At 39.0% G+C, this 16,422-nt stretch overlaps 1 protein-coding gene across 1 annotated transcript in view; it reads right to left on the bottom strand.

Annotated features, from left to right (window-relative positions):
* The window catches only part of LOC128369061 (cystatin-B-like), a 302,893-nt gene that overhangs the window by 223,137 nt on the left and 63,334 nt on the right, over positions 1 to 16,422 (bottom strand). The gene's annotated exons all lie outside the window — the stretch shown is intronic.

The following is a 16,422-nucleotide window of genomic DNA, read 5'->3' as shown; positions in this document are numbered from 1 at the left end:
GTACCCCTCTTATGTACAAGCACATGTGTCTGTTAAATTTCGACTTGCTGAACAAGCTACCGAAATCCACCCGAGGAAAAGTGCACTGCTAACATCATTTTGCAAGCTACAGCAGATAGCTAATTAGCTAAGTCAGCTGTGACACATTAAACCGCTTAAAAACCTACTCGCAAAAGTGACAGTGGTTTTGTTTTGGTGCCAAATAGTGTGGTATTCATTCTTCAATGCCACTGCTAACAGACCACCTGTCTGTCCTTGGCTTCTAAACTACAGTTAGCCTACAGTTAGTTGGGTTATGGTAAATACATTTGACAATGATTATGATATGACTCTGTATTGAAAAACATGGATGACATTACTGTAACCCAGCTTGTCCCCTTAGCGAAGACATTATTTTACCATGGTAAATAAATTCTAGTGCAGCAAGCCATACCATTAATATGCTATAATTGGTGATCTGGTTTGCACTTATTTTAAAAGAAGCGCAATGCAAGTTCACTAGTTAGGAAAGAAAGTTTTCATTTTTTTCTAAAGATGTGGTCATTGTGTTACATATCAATGTATTGAATGACAAGTGTGAACAACAAAGCTGTACGTACTGTGACTAAAAACCACAATGTATCACTCCACGGTCAACCCATGCCATGTGTCATGAAACATATCAGCACCTATACATGTAAGTGAATTGAAAAACGACCACCTCCTGCTCTGCCATTCACCTGGAGCTCTTCTATTTCTGTGTGCCACTGCAATAAAAACCTCTCCCCTGACTTTCTGAAAGTGACTTTCAGTGCCTAACCATGTAGGCCATGATAATGTTGGCCATTTTCATAGGAGGGAGTGAGGGGTACTTGGCTTTTTCAATAAACCTCTGGTGATGTGTTTTGTAATGCATTGGTTATACTTCACAGTAAAAACCCATTCTGTTCCTTCGCCAGCCTGTGCACTTCTCCCTAAATTGCCTTTTCTCCAACTGCCATTCGTTATGCTTTCCACTCCACTGCGCAGATATCATTTATTTATTTTATGAAACAACAACCCCGTCAAAACAAAACAACCTCACCCCCTACCCACCTACAAACTGACAGTTGAATGGATGGATGAATGGACAGACAGATGCATGGATGGATGATGGAGGAATGAAATCATTACTGGACTGGATAATAGGGATGAATAAATGGAACAGTGGACAAATCAATGGTAAGAGGTAAGAAATTAACATCCAGTCTGTTGGTGTATTAGCCAAATACTTCATACAAAGTGGGGTAGGTGGGAAAAATGGAGTGGGAAAAGAAGTGGTCCCGAGTTAGTGATTCCCCATTATGTGAAACTCAATTTTCCCTTCTGCCTCTCTTTTATCTGGTGCCATTATGGAGACTGTTTGTCTGGTGGCAGGGAAATAGGCCTGCTTTGTTTAGACTAGTGTCAGCTATAATGAAAAAGCACCATCAACTCAGAATGGGGGCTCTGTGCAGTGTCTATCGCGACACCCAGCAGATAATAACTATTGATTGCTATCCAGAGACAAGAAAAAAAGACAGAGTGGAAGAAAGAGCAAGGGAAGATAGGCAGGGAGAGCGAGGATGTGGCTCCGACATCTATTTTTTTCTTCCCCAGTCACCAATTATATCTTAGCAGTGAAATAAAATTGTGATTACAAAGCCATACAATAAAATAACTTAGATTTTGGAGGAAGCAACACTCATACGCCACTAACGGATAATAAAACACACCATCACGCCACATTTTAACACTATTGTAATCCAAAATCAGCAGCAGGGAGCTGTCTTCAATTTCTCCAGACACAATGCATTGCCTCAGCTTTAATCCAACTTCCCTCCATTCCTGTGGTCCTCCATTTGTCTGTGTTCCAACCTCTGCCCTTTATTTTTAGAGCTGTCAGATTCCTGCTGAGGTGCACACAGCTATCGTTACAACTCCACTTAATATTTCATAGCTGGGAGTAAAAAAGATAGGTAGTGTTTGCATCTACTGCCTTTGACTTGGCAAATCTTCTCAGCAACTGTGAAACCCACATAAAAGACTTATTGCAGTAGATAAAAGGTGACTCTCTGATAACTCATCCCAGTGTCCTGCACGTCAAAGGTGGACTGCGCAACTCATTGAACCTGACCCCAGGCAGTAAAAGCACAACCCATTAGTGCTTTTTTTCCCCCCCCATAATGAATGTTTGCGGCCATTGATTTTCCATTCTAACAACCCTCTGTGCCTCAATATCGATCCCAGTGGTTTTCATATGTAGATACAAGGTTAAGGTGTGAAGTGTTAAACAGGTATGACAGTCGGATCTCTGTCGATAATGGAATTTGCAAGCTCTTCACGTCAGTCCAACAACACACCTCTTTTAATCAACAGCAACTGTAAATGAGCCGTTTTTGTGCGATGGTTCAGCTAACTGCATGCGGTAGGCTCTCTGTGATTGATTAACTGGGTTTATAGAAGCGACTTTCTCATCAGAATTTTCATTTTTCATTACGGCGTCATTTTATTACAGAGTGTACATTTAGGTGCTCGACAACACATTACCTCAAACTGTTTCAGAAAAAAAAAAATTGAACGGATTTGTTCAATGAAGCTGTTTTGCTCGAGCTTGTTCTATATTCATAAATATGTGAGCCCACCTACACCAAAGCTTTAGGTGCTTTACACAACTGCATGTGTTTAATACTATTTCTCTGGACTTTAAATCCAGACACCAAATCCTGCAGATTAGATTTAAGCAGTGTGTGTGTTACCTGACATGTCCACAATGAAATGCCCCTGTTTTAGATTAAAATTAAATAGAAGGCAAGGGAAATGAGAGATGCAGTGAAGGAGGAGACAATTTACATAATTACAGTTTCATTGCATTAACATAAAGGGCAGAAACACAAGCCAGCTGTGGTACATATGCTAAATGTAAACGTCCTGATCTTCACTTGATTGTGTATGTAATGTTTATGTTTATTGTATGTATACTGTATACATACACAACTATGCTTCTATTGAGAGGATTATCCAACAACTATTGTTACTGTCTTTTACCAGTGTTAGTATTCTGTGACATAAATTATTCCAAAAAACTAGACAGAAAAAAGGGTATATTTCACACAAGGCCAGACCCTCCAAGGCTTGCCCACACACTTCTGTGGACAAGCTGAAATTTTGCATACTGGTTTGGAAAATATGGATCCGCTACCAACCTCTCTCTGCAGTCCAAATTCTTTTATGTGTGGTCAGGTGCATTTCCTGGCTTGCTGCATGGAAACCGCCACAGGACAAGCCTAAGCTTTGATCACTAACTGCAACAGACAGGTCTGACTAAATATCACTACCCTGGAGAAGAAAGATAAAGAACTTCTCTTCTTTAGAGCTCTTTTTTGTGTAATCTGCTCTGAGGATGCAGCTTGTTGAGTCCAACATATGGAGGAGGACTGAGTCCAGTTTCGGTCTTAAATCCCACTGGCACACAGATCTGCAGTTAAACCTTTGCCACCTAAGCCAATGACAAAGTGTCAGTATTGGAAGACAGATAGACGGAGATCTCATCACAGATCTGTCGCTTCCGCTCATGCTACTGCAACTGTTGAAATGTTGGCCAAGAGAAAGCCCAGGAAGGAGAGCTCTGGCCAGAGATGATCCTCCATTATACTGATGCCCATTTTCATCTAGCTCACTTCCCCTCTATAACTTCAGCCCAAAAAGAAGAAAGTCTGACTGATGGTGGGACTCTCAACTCTGAAAGGTTGTATGGAAGGTTTCTCCCCCAGTGAATCTGAAGTTGACAAATATTTCTAAAAATGGACACGTAATGTTCTGGACAGAAACCCTTAACAGCCTCCATTGTCACAGAGATCAACAACAAATCTTTACTACCTAATTTCAGGCTTTTATCTCACAGTGGTGTCTCCAACAGTAGCAGCTGCTCCCACTGGCTTACCGCTTCCTCAGTCCCATTCTGCCCAGGTGTCTGGCCCCATGCCAAGGTCACACCAACAGGCTACCTGCCCTTCTGCTAGACCACAACAAGTCATCACATGGTTCAATAAGGGGCAGAGAACTTGTTAAGGACCCTTTTGTCAGAATCTGAAACCTTCACAGTGTAAAAGAATCTGCCAATGCTCTCTATTGCTCCTGACAGTTGAAAGTCAGTTTCTTTCCCTTCTCGTCCAGTGAGCAGTGCCCTAAGACAAAGTGACAGGCCAGTGCAGAAAAGCTGCTCAGATGGTCATTTCTGAATGAATCCTTGACAAAAACAATGTTTTTGTTTGTTTGTTATTTTTCTCCAAGAATGGACAGACTGCCCTCTCTGGTAATAGAGCCACAGCCTGATTCAAAGAAAGGCGGCACTCCCTATATTTCAAAGTTGGCCTTTTCTTTGCTGTAGACCTCACATGGAAATCAGGCAGTAGATACAGACACAGGATGGGGACCCAGCAGGAGCAGAGGTACTTGGCAAGAATGAAATGTGTGAGCAGAAAAGCTGCCACAGGGTCAGCGCTTCCTGCAGCTGACATGGTTATCTTGTTCCGTGTTGACTATGTATTCTGATGCGCGCAGTACACCTGAGACCTACGGTTACTTACAGGCCTCCATTTTCAGGAATTAATTGCATACAGTGTAAATCCCAGCCAGGCACCAGCACGCAGGGCATGTCAACTGAATGCCTTACTCTTGTTGCCAGAGGCATGTTGTGCGATTGTGGCACAATCACAAATGAGGCGTGATTAGGTGCCATACATTATCATTAGATGTGGTAGGGACTGGAAACAGTCAGTACTTATCAAATAACCTATTGTATTTGCCTAAAAAGCGGTACACTCTGAACCATTGGTACAGATCCACAATAAAGGTTTCCATCAAAGCGGATTTACTTCTGAGGGAGGTGCACAATCAACAGGGCTAATATACAGCACCATAACATATATTGGCTTGGCAAGAAGCAACACATTTGCTCATCATGTTGTTCTTGTCCTTGGAGATCCATAACCCAGTGTCAGAAAAAGAATTCAGTGATATTAGGCAAGGAGCCAAACAGAGCCAGTGGCAGTCCACAGAGACAGTCAGCATCCACTAGATGAGGCCGCCTTCCCCATTTTGCACTCTGCATGTCTTGGTGCACAGTGACAGCTCTATGTTGGATGACAGCACACCACATGTTTTCACCAAATCTGATATCATGCTGATTCAATCAGTGATGTTTGGAGACATTTCTAAATATGGAGACACACAAACATATGCTGAAGTGCTGTGTCTTCTAGACATGAACCTTATTTCATTATTCTTTTCTTTCTTTTTCTTCTCTCTCCAATATGTTTTTCTGCTCTCTAGTACTATGTCTTTTGGACTCTGTGACACACACATGCAAAGAAAATGAATGCTTTTTAAATGCTTTAAAAATCATTTCTTTCTTCCTCTGTGCTTATTAAACATTATTAGGTAATCTTAATAAAGTTAGTAATCTGTAGCTTAAAGCTGCAGTTGGTAAGTCTTATAAAAGTAACTTTGTCATATTTGCTAAGACTGTCACTATGTAAAGACAGCATTATATGAAACTAGTAATCTGTAAAAAAAAAAAAACAGGCTCATTTAGCCCCACCTACTGCTGCTAATGCAAATTGCCAGACCGGACAAAAAGAACCAATCAGAGCCAGGATTATGTCTGACGGAGTGTCTGACAGCTGTCAATCACTGCTCACGCACACAGCCCCCTCCCCCTTCCTCCTCAGCTCGGTTAAGCTCATGTCTCCGAGAGTGGCTTCAGGAGCGTAGAGAAAGTAATGGTGCAGCAACAACCATCGCGCCCATGTCAGCCTCCTCTGGGGGAGGGACTTTGGAGGCAGGGCAAGAGTGCAGCGGAGAGGGGGGGAGAGGGATCTGAAAGTTGTACTTCTTCAAATTTGATGCTAAGTCCTCTCTCTCCTCAAAGTTACCAACTGCAGCTTTAACTGTTCACCTTGGTCTTGAAACTCTCCCCAATTCTGCAAATCAAGTGTACTGTGTATGAGCCTTGCTGATTCAGCAGAGTTCAGTATGTTGAAGTAATTGGCAAAAAACTGCAGCACCAGTAACATCTATAGACTATCTGAACAATCTTCTGTATATCATGCTCTGCAAGCAAGTTTATTAGAAATACCCATTAGTGTCAGGGCTGTATTGTTGTAAAGATAAGACAGCCACAAGATTGTGTTTTGGTGATGAGAAGACAAAGCCAAAAGCAGCTAATCAACAGTAACACAGGGTGTTTATGTATGGAAGTATGAAAAATCAAGACTGCAACTCCATTAACCAACAGTTTAAATCTTCAGTGTACTCTGAATTATAACCCTGCCATGATTGTAATGACATGAAACCTTTTTTGTCTTTTCATTATAGAATTTGCAGCCTATGGTTGTAACTGTAAAACTATTCAACTTGAAAATGAAAACAAAAAAATAAGGCTTTTGCTAATTTAATTTGACCTATTTTAGCGTATAGTATCAAATAAAATGTCAATCCATCTGATTGGATGTGTACAAGTCAGAGGAAAACATTCCTTAGGCTTGTTTGCCAAGCGTTGTGATCAAGCGTATTCTTTGATGACTTTGTAAATCATAAGATAAGCCTTCAAACGCACTAGCCTGAAAATTGAGTCCAGGACTGCTGAAGTCTTGACTCTGCACATTTTTATTTGACCCTACATAATTAAATCAATTATGTGAGACTTTTGTGCAGTGTGCAATTCAATGGGAGTGAATGATTAAAAACATTTCTGTACAGCAAACGCTCATGTAAATTGATTAAAAATGATGGCAGTATTACAGATATTGATATCTTTCAAGAGATGTAAAAAAAAATGCTCTTTTGATATATGTATATCTCATTATTTGATTTTTTTAAATTATCTATTCATTATTTTGGGTTAAACTGGGGAGACATTTATATTTTATTTAGGACTTACATATTTCATGTTTGATTTATTTGCATTTAATTCACATCATCGCACCACAAAGCGTCAGAGAATATTTCTGACACTCCAAAACAGACACATTATCATCATAGTCAGCCAGCCCACCTTTCTCTTCTTCCCAAGCGCATATTGCCTTGCAGGTGGATATAAAGCAAAAGAGAGATTGGGTGATGCATGCAATTTTGATGAAAATCAGTGGGGTGCAGGCAACAGTTTTTAGCTGTCACACACCATAGCAGCAGGAGAGCAGAGGAGAAAAGATGGAAAGGACATGAAGGGAGGGAAGATAATGTTCTATTCAGAGTAGTGTGGAAGCAAAGGGGATCTGGACAGCAGTGGAAATATTTTTTAAAGATCATCCATGTATTGTTGACATGAGGTCTACAAGTAAAACAGCTAAAAACAGAATAAAAATAACAGTATGTATTAGAAATGTAATGTAAATAATCTATCATATTACTGATGCTAGTCATTGTCATTTCTGAGAAAATTCAATACCAACTAATACTTTTGCTAAATAATACCCAATCAAGTGGACAAATTGTGTCATGCAGTTTAGTAACATAGACATTAACATCCCATCTTGAGAGCATGCATGGGTCATAAGTCAAGGCTTAGTTATGTCCCCATAACAATAATACAGCCATCAGTGACAACAGTTACTTTGCAATAGATGAGGATACAGGAATCATACTTCTATGATGGCTTGAAAGCACTACCAAAATACATTATATAATGATTACTTAATTTAAAGGATGAATTCACAGCTTTTCAAGTCAAACAATGGTCAGATGCCCAGACAAACACTGAAACAGATTTTTCTTGCTGTAACCATTCCTCCTGTACATACTTGGTCAGTAAGAGAGCGCTTCGTAATACTTTCAATGTAAGTGATGGGGGACAATATCCAAAACTCTTCTTGTGTGCAAAAAAAAATTATTCAAATTTTATTTCAAGATAAAATGAGGCTCCCACCGTCCAAATTAGTTTAACAAATTCAATATCTTTTAAAGTTACAATCTTTAAATTCCCCTCTTTTTGTTACGATCCTTCTGCTGCAGCTGAACATGAAACCCTTGTCCACTGAGGCACAAAGCCAAGGTATTTTACCAAAAGACTAACTGTAGAGGATATCCACTTTATTTGATGAGCTCAGGCGGCTGAAGTCTCATATTATCCTCAGATAAAATTTTACGTACGTAATACATTCTTGCTCAAAACGAGGACTGAGGATTTTGTCCCCTATCACAAACATAAGAGAATCTGGAGGGGATCGTCTAATGGCCAATATGTACAGGAGGAATGGTTACAGCAAGAAAAACCTGTTTCAGTGGTCATATGGGGCCTTACAATTGTTTTAAGACAAACGTGTGGGCGGCTGTGGCTCAGGTGGTACTAATCAGAAGATCAGTGGTTTGATTCCCCACTCCTCCAGTCAACACGTCGAAGTGTCCTTGGGCAATATATTGAACTCCCAAATTGCTCACAAAGGCTGAGCCATCACTGGGTGAATGTGTATGTGAATGATTATATCCTTGGCACATAGCAGTCCCTTCCATCAGCATACAAGTGTGTGTGAATGGGTTAATGTTGCTTGCAGTGCAAAAGGTGCTTTGAGTGGTTGGAAGACTAATAAGGAGTAATGAAGTCCATTTACCATTTATTTAAAAAATTGTGAACCTATCCTTTAAAAGTGTTTTCATTATTGCAACTTGGGGCAGCAGATAAGCTGTAAACCACAACATCTGATATTTTGTGAAAGAATGGGAAAAATCTATAGGTGGCAGCAAACACTTCAGGGTGTCGGGTCAGGACACTCATTTCGATTATTCAGGTGAGAGTGTGGGGGGGGGGCAGTGCAGAGTCCATGTAGAGATCTGATTGTGTATCTAATCATTTGAATATATGTATGTGTGTGTGTGTGTGTGTGTGTGTGTGTATGTGTGTGTGTGTGTGTGTGTGTGTGTGTGTGTGTGTGTGTGTGTTTCTGCAACAACAGAGAACAACAATGCAGATGGATTAATAATTACAATCTGACATAAACATCAATACAAGACACAATTACCCATATATAACAGCTAACATCAGAACTGAAAGCTACAAAAGAGGATTAAGGCCACTGTGGGAAAAAAAGTGAGTTCTGACTTTTTTTTCAAAAGTCAGCAACACTGAATAAATGCTCAATAACAGTCAACAGGTTTACAGTGTACACTCATTAACACATATAATAGCAAATACAATGTACAACAGACTTAACTAGCTTGTATAACTCATTAACTATCATCAATTAGCACAATCCAGCAGCTAGCTCTTAATCCAGCAGCTAGCTCTTAACAATGAAATATTTTGGATGGAAGAAACACCAATTAACTCCTTTAATTGCACCCTAACCCTAACCCGACAAATAAACTATCACACAACATAACAATCTTAAAAGGACCTTGTAACTTACTTATTCATGGACACACAACTAAAGTCTGTCTGACGTTGCCATGGTGAGGAAAAAGTGAGGTCCTGCCGTCTCTCTGTCTCATTCGCACTACAGGTGCAGGCATGCAGAGTGAGTGATGCACAAGGCAGCGTCGGACATCAGAGGCTCAAGTGAACGGTGCATGGGAGCACAGCCTTTTTTACAGAGATATTATCAACTTATAAAGTTATAGCACGGTGTACATTTTACTAAACTATTGCATATTAATTAACTATTTTAACACTTTAATTTTTCAGGATGAATGGTTATAACGTCCTGAGCTATGTTTCAGGAAGGGAACCTTTTGTAGCTGATTTTATTTTATAAAAGTTTGCAATGTAAAATGTTTTGGTCTTCTCTATGTTTGACAAATGTTTCACCACTGCAGCTGAATTTAATGTGTGAGTGGTTATTCTGCAGAAACTTATTTAATGAAGGTAAACAGTGAATTGAAATAATGTATGTATATTTCAAACTCTAATCTGTTATTGCAACACATTTACAGCACATATTCAATTTGCTCTTGTTGATAAAATCACTAAAGTGGCAGCGTAGTGACTCTGCTCCAGAAACAGACATATGTCTAAGACCCAAATTTTCCACAATCACCAAGAATTTGCTTTGCACTGCCTATTGTCACTTGTCCCCCCTGCAGTTCACCATGCATGCAGCCCTGGGCACCACAATACCACACAGATGGGCAACACAAATTTGTAGGTCAGAAAAATACCAAACTCTCCATATGCTGATTGCACTGGTCATTGCACTATTATAAACAACTAGGGCCCAATGTTGTATTTTGTGATCAAATGATTTAAACTAGTCTGGATTGGCAGCCACTATACTCACAGTCACCTGGGTTTTGATTATGGTTGGATTTAAAAGCCCAACATTTCCATAATATCTGGCTTAGACCTGAAAGCATGGGGGCAAAAAGTCCTGTTGTCCTCCCTTTTCTGGCCCCAGTGAACATACTAAAGTTAAAAAATCAATGCTGAAGCACTGTTTGAATTAAGTTAACAAGCAGTCAACACATTTCATGCCACAGGATTGGTTTTAGCTCAAATCCAAAACAAACAACTAAAAGCTGACCTAACTATGTTTTCTAAACCCTTAAGTTGGGTGTTACTGAAGTCTTTTATATTTCAAAGTTCTCCACATGAAGCACTTCTCCTGTTTAGCCAAAGAGCATTGAAGTCCCTGATCAAAACAGTGGGCAAGGTGATGACTTATGTACACCAGCGTATAAGGGCCATATATGTTAAATAAATAAAATAAAAAAAAAACTACTGACCTGGATGAGGGGGCTCTCAGAATTTCTGAGATTAAAGTCACAAATTTGCGTGAAAAAACTCACAACAAAGGTGTTTTATTCTGCCAAGAAATCACTTCACTCTGCAACACTGGAGAGAAGTCGTTGTGTATTATGCTGCCGTGGAAGAACTGATCTAATTGTACTTTTCAGTTGGGTTTAACAATAAGGAGATACTTGTGTAACCGAGCATTATACTTAAATAAGTTATAAAATAAAAACACAGAGGCTCCTACAGTGGCCCTGAAAGGCAAACGACAACAACAAAAAGAAAAACGACATTAACAAAAACACAACGACAAAAAGGAAAACACAACGACATTAACAAAAACACAAGCGTTGGCTCCGTTGCTTGAACAGAGGCCTGTACTGCGAAGCTGGATTTTCTCTTATCGAGGTAACTTCAGAGTTAACGCTGGGTTTTCCGTCCTATGACGCTGGTTCACTTCTTACCGGGGTAAATCACCATGGTAACTTATGCTGAACAGCTAACCTGCTCCGGAGCAGGTTATGTTCTGGATAAGAGTTTTTAGGGAGATGCAATCCTTTAGATGTCCCCGACGACATCCTATACGAAAAGGTACAAGCGACATTAAGTTAGTTTAATATTCAACATTCATTTGACATTCAAAATACAAACCTATTATGTGCTTCAACCATTTGAGTGAATGATGTCAAACCAACTGTATAACATACAGACTAATATCCCTCATGTCCAACCAGGCTTATTTTTCAAATATAGCTTTTTCGTCATTTTTATACAATAAATAAATAACCTTACCACCACTCCAGTTTCAGAACTTGTGTCAGGAAACGTGACAAAAAGTCTCAATAACAACATCTTGAGAGTAATCGCTACAAAAGTGCAGAAAAGCTGAATTTTATTCATATTTTTTAATTGTAAAAATTGACCAAAATATATATTAAAAAAGAATCCTTGTGGCACATTAGGTATATTAGTCTGTATGTTATACAGTTGGTTTGACATCATTCACTCAAATAGTTGAAGCGCATAATAGGTTTGTATTTTGAATGTCAAATGAATGTTGAATATTACACTTAAACTTAATGTCGGCAATTTTCTGCCAGCATTCCTTTCTGGCTTTTTCCTGCAGCAACAGTGTTGCTTTTGGACTGGATGATGTACTGCAGGGTTTCTCGTTCGCGATTGGTCAGACGCTGCAAACACCTCCCCTTCGTGTGATTGCGCAGTGATCAAGATTGGAAAACCCTGGGTTCAATTACCGAGTTGATAACCAGCGTCGTAGTACCGTTTATCAGGATTGCGAATGTCTGAGTAAATCAACCCAGGTAACGGAGAGATATCCCAGGTATGTTAATCCAGCTTCGTGGTACAGGCCTCAGGACGGCCACACATTTATTACTTCACTTTTCTGATATCACGTCAATTGCTGCACATCCACATTCACTCACTTCCATTCTATCCTTCAAAATAAAATCACATTTTCACTATGTGAATGTTCAACCGGAATAAACATAAATTGACTTTGAAAACACGCTGTTCCGCCCACGGGACGGGTCGGAGGTTGGGAGGTAGCCACAAGTTCTTCTGAATGTTATAACACCAACCCTTAAACATATATTTTCATGCCATACATTGTTAGAAAGCTTAGATTGCCCTGATTCATTCAAGACCACTCACGAATTATATAGTTGCTCACAGCTGTAATAGTATTACCGATTGGCTCGGCTAGCCACTCAGCTAAAGTAAAAACAACTATAGGCCTAATGCCTACATACCTTCAAAGTCTTCCCTTTATCCACAACGATCATCTTATGACTCAGGACTTTTTGTACAGCTCGCCAAGTATCCATTCTTGTGAAATATGAAATCCGTTTCCATTTTCCCGAAATACTTTCCTCAATATGTCCATTTATTTAGTCCAACACGTAATGTAACACACGCGGACGCGGAACAAACTATACGGTCCCTTTTACGTAATTTCCTGACTTGCACGTGCATCTGTGGGACACTATGTGGGACACAGTCTATGGGGACACGCTGCAGAGTGTCAAACAGCTGTAGTAGTAACAACTCTGCTACTGTACAGATAACATCACAACAACAACATCCTGATTAACTAGACAGTGAGCTGCACGTCGACATTCACTCACTTCCGTTCTATCCTTCAAAATAAAATCACATTTTCACTGTGTCAATGCTCAACCGGAATAAACATAAATTGACTCTAACCATGTGTTTGTTATCTTAGCCCAGCTATCATCCTAAGCATCCGGACTTTGAAAAGACATTGCAAGAAACTGGGTCTGTTTCGGAGAAACCCATACAATGTCAGAGAATATATGTTTATTTCTCATAAATTTGAAAGAGTAAAACGGAAGTGGATGTGCTGCTATTGACGTGTGATCAGAAAAGTGAAGTAATACATGAGTGGCCAACTTCTCTCCAGTGTTGCAAAGTGAGGTGATTGCTTGGTAGAATAAAACACCACTTTCATGAGTTTTTTTCTGGCAAATTTGTGAGTTTATATATATCTATGGCCCTAATATGCCGTCGTTCTTATGGGATAAGGAAAAAGATTGTGATCAGAATTTTTTTTTAAATCAGAATATCCTTTATTTCAGCAGAAGCATTCACAGGGCCTTAGCATTCATAGAAAGAATGACTGTTTATGTTAATAAGTTATTATAAAGCAGAGTGAATCATGTCTACAAGTTGATAGAAATGATTAAAAGATCTTAATGAAACAAAAACAAAAAAAGACTAAAAAAGATTTTTTTTTTTTTTCAAAAACAGGACAGACTAAAACCAGACATTATATAGAGTAGTCTTTGTCTGCAATCGATGAAGGCATGAATCCATTTAATGGAACTTCAGCAAGGACACAGGGTCAGACCACTCAAATAGATAAAGGCAACAAATAGAGAATAAGGAGAGAAAAAGATTAAATGATACTTAAAATGAAACATCAGCCTGTGACAGCCTTGGTCATCGCCCGATACAAATTTGAGGCAGTATTGCTGCACCTCTACAGCAGTTGATCACCCCAGAGGCTGCTGAGTGTCTTCAGCACTCTCTTATCATCAAACAGTACCACACCACAATGTGACAGGTTAGAGACCTGTGTTGCTGCTCCCTGACAGGGCACATCATCAGGGCAGTGGAGTGAGCAGTCAAGCAGATGGAGAATGCACTCCACTCACACACACGTATGTTTTAAGCACACAGATTGGAAACATACAGTGCATGGTGTGACTGTAAAAGTTTATTTCAAATATATCAGAATATCAGAAAACTGGGTCCCATTTGCCCAAATTTTCAACATGTAAGCAGCCATTTGCAATGTGACATACTGTATTTTCCTCTTGAGGTGATTTTGACCATTTTCTCCAATCAGAAAAAAAAACATACTTGTGACCCAAACATGAGTGTGCAGGATTTGCTCATTTATTTGCGAATTGTGAGTGATAATAATTTGTGAAAAAGGCCAACATTTGCAATTTGTGTGTAAGCAGGGCTGACAAAATGCTTTGATAAAATGGGACACTGCAAAGACTCACACATTCTAAAAAAATAGAGAACACACACACACACGCATTCACACACACAAACATTTTACCTCAAGCTTTAGATTTATCAGTCTGAAGCAATTCATTTCATGGGAGGAAAAAAATGAAATGACTACAATTATACTGTAATTTACAATTTATGAATCCCTTAGATTTTTGACAGCATTTAAATGCCAAATAATATACAAGCAAAATTCTATCAAAACAAAAAAAGCTAAATTAGTACCTTTGCATTCCCTTTTGGAAACAAAACTCATTTTTCTTTTATCTTCATCTCCATTTTTTATATATATATATATATATATATATTTTTTTTTTTTTTTTTCTAGCAACCTGTCGTTAAAAAACAGAAAATAGATTTCTGTATTTGTGTGAGCGGTACTAACTACTACCACTAGCTAGGTCAGGGTTTGTTAAGGACTTACTGTAGGAGAAAACCAGTAAAAGATGATTTTGAAAATGTGCAGCAGATGTGGGAAAACTCACAGAGGTTCATTTAGAAAGTGAAGAAAATGCAGTTCAAAAATTCCAACCCACTGCCTGATTGGGACTTAACGTGTTAAATCATAATCACCCTTGTTAAATTGGCTAGTCTGCATTTTGCTAATTATGCAGGAAAACATTGTTTAATGAGTTCGTCCACCTAATCAACCATCACAACAAACAATAGGAAAATCTGTCCTTGAATCAGTATTGTAATTAGAATTTCCTGTTTGTAAATCCAGAGCAGCATAGCCATAAGACTAAAATCACAAATAATTGAGTCTCAGCAGAAAATAAAAACTTACAGATCTATGTAATGAATCAATGTGCCCTGCCTGGAAATTGAAGCATTTTGTCTTACATTTCTTCCTCATTTCCTGGCTGATTTCTACACCTTTTGGAAATGCTTTGATAAAGATGGTCAGTGTTGTGCAGGGTGTCAAAATGAAGTTGCATAACCTCTTTCCTGTCATTTTCTTTCTTAGTTTAATTGACTGTTGGCATAGTGCAGAGATTTGAAATGATGTTATAATGGAGACTTTGTGAGGAGACAGTAACAGTCAGAAACAGACATTGACAGGGTTTATTATTAGTCTTTTAATGCAACAAAAACACATGAGGCTTTTACTCTGAATAAAGTATGACCTCAGTGTTTCATCTTTATTATTTCATAGAGAGCCGGGCAAGTATGGTGGCGTACAGTGTCAACATGCATTTCCTCTCCCTCTCTCATCGTCTCACTTTCAGCCTCAGGAGAGTTATTTTGAGAAATGGCTAAGCCAAGAACAAATTCTCTCTCATTGTTGTTGTTGACTTATTCAGTTATTCGACCATGTGGCAAATGGACACAATCTCCACAAATGGAACCTTCAGCTCTGAATGATTAATTGTCAAAAGCCTGGTGGAGGTTTTTAGCTGCAAGGGTTCTTAGCCGTTTCTGTATCACCCACAGAACCGAGCGACTACTGCCGAGATAAATCAGCAGGACACTCAAAGATGCTGCTTTGACTGAACATGATTCTCCTTCATATGAAGTATTTTTAAACAGCAGTAAATTTACTGAAAATGAACCCAACTTGCAGGAACAGAAGATGATTTAGTGCAGTGAAAGTTGGCTTGATTGCAGAAGGGATTGATTCACATTATAAGCCAGTTATCTTATTCTCCGAAAGAATGTTGACTGTCCAGGATATATATGGATTAATAAAAATAAGAATGAATAATCCATACTGCTTTCCACTAGCGTACTGTGGGTACTATCAAATGTCTGTTTAATAATTCAGTGTGTTTTAAATGCCTGAATTAATTAGATTACTGTATCTGTGTTACACTGCTAAATGTGGAGTTCCAGGACTACTGTGTCATCAATAGCGATGCACCGCACTTACTGTAGAGTATACTGGCAGTAGTGATACACACAAACTTGTGCATGTGCATGGCTGTGTTTTCTAAACTCATTCATTGTAATATTAAGGCCATGTGCAAATACCTGAATTGTACTTGACAGTTACTCAAAAAGGACATACACATTTGTAAACAGATCTGGCATCTCCATCAGAGTCAATGAAAACAAAAGCAAACAAAAAGCAGTTTTACCAAATTTGCATCTGAAAAGTCTTAAGATCAGCACCAGAGCAGCAGCCATTATTCAAGACT

This window comes from Scomber japonicus, chromosome 12 (genome assembly GCF_027409825.1).
Source record: "Scomber japonicus isolate fScoJap1 chromosome 12, fScoJap1.pri, whole genome shotgun sequence".
In the NCBI taxonomy this organism is placed as follows: Eukaryota; Metazoa; Chordata; class Actinopteri; order Scombriformes; family Scombridae; genus Scomber; species Scomber japonicus.
The sequence above is the reverse complement of the archived record's forward strand: the minus strand, read 5'-3'. Positions and strand labels throughout refer to the sequence as shown.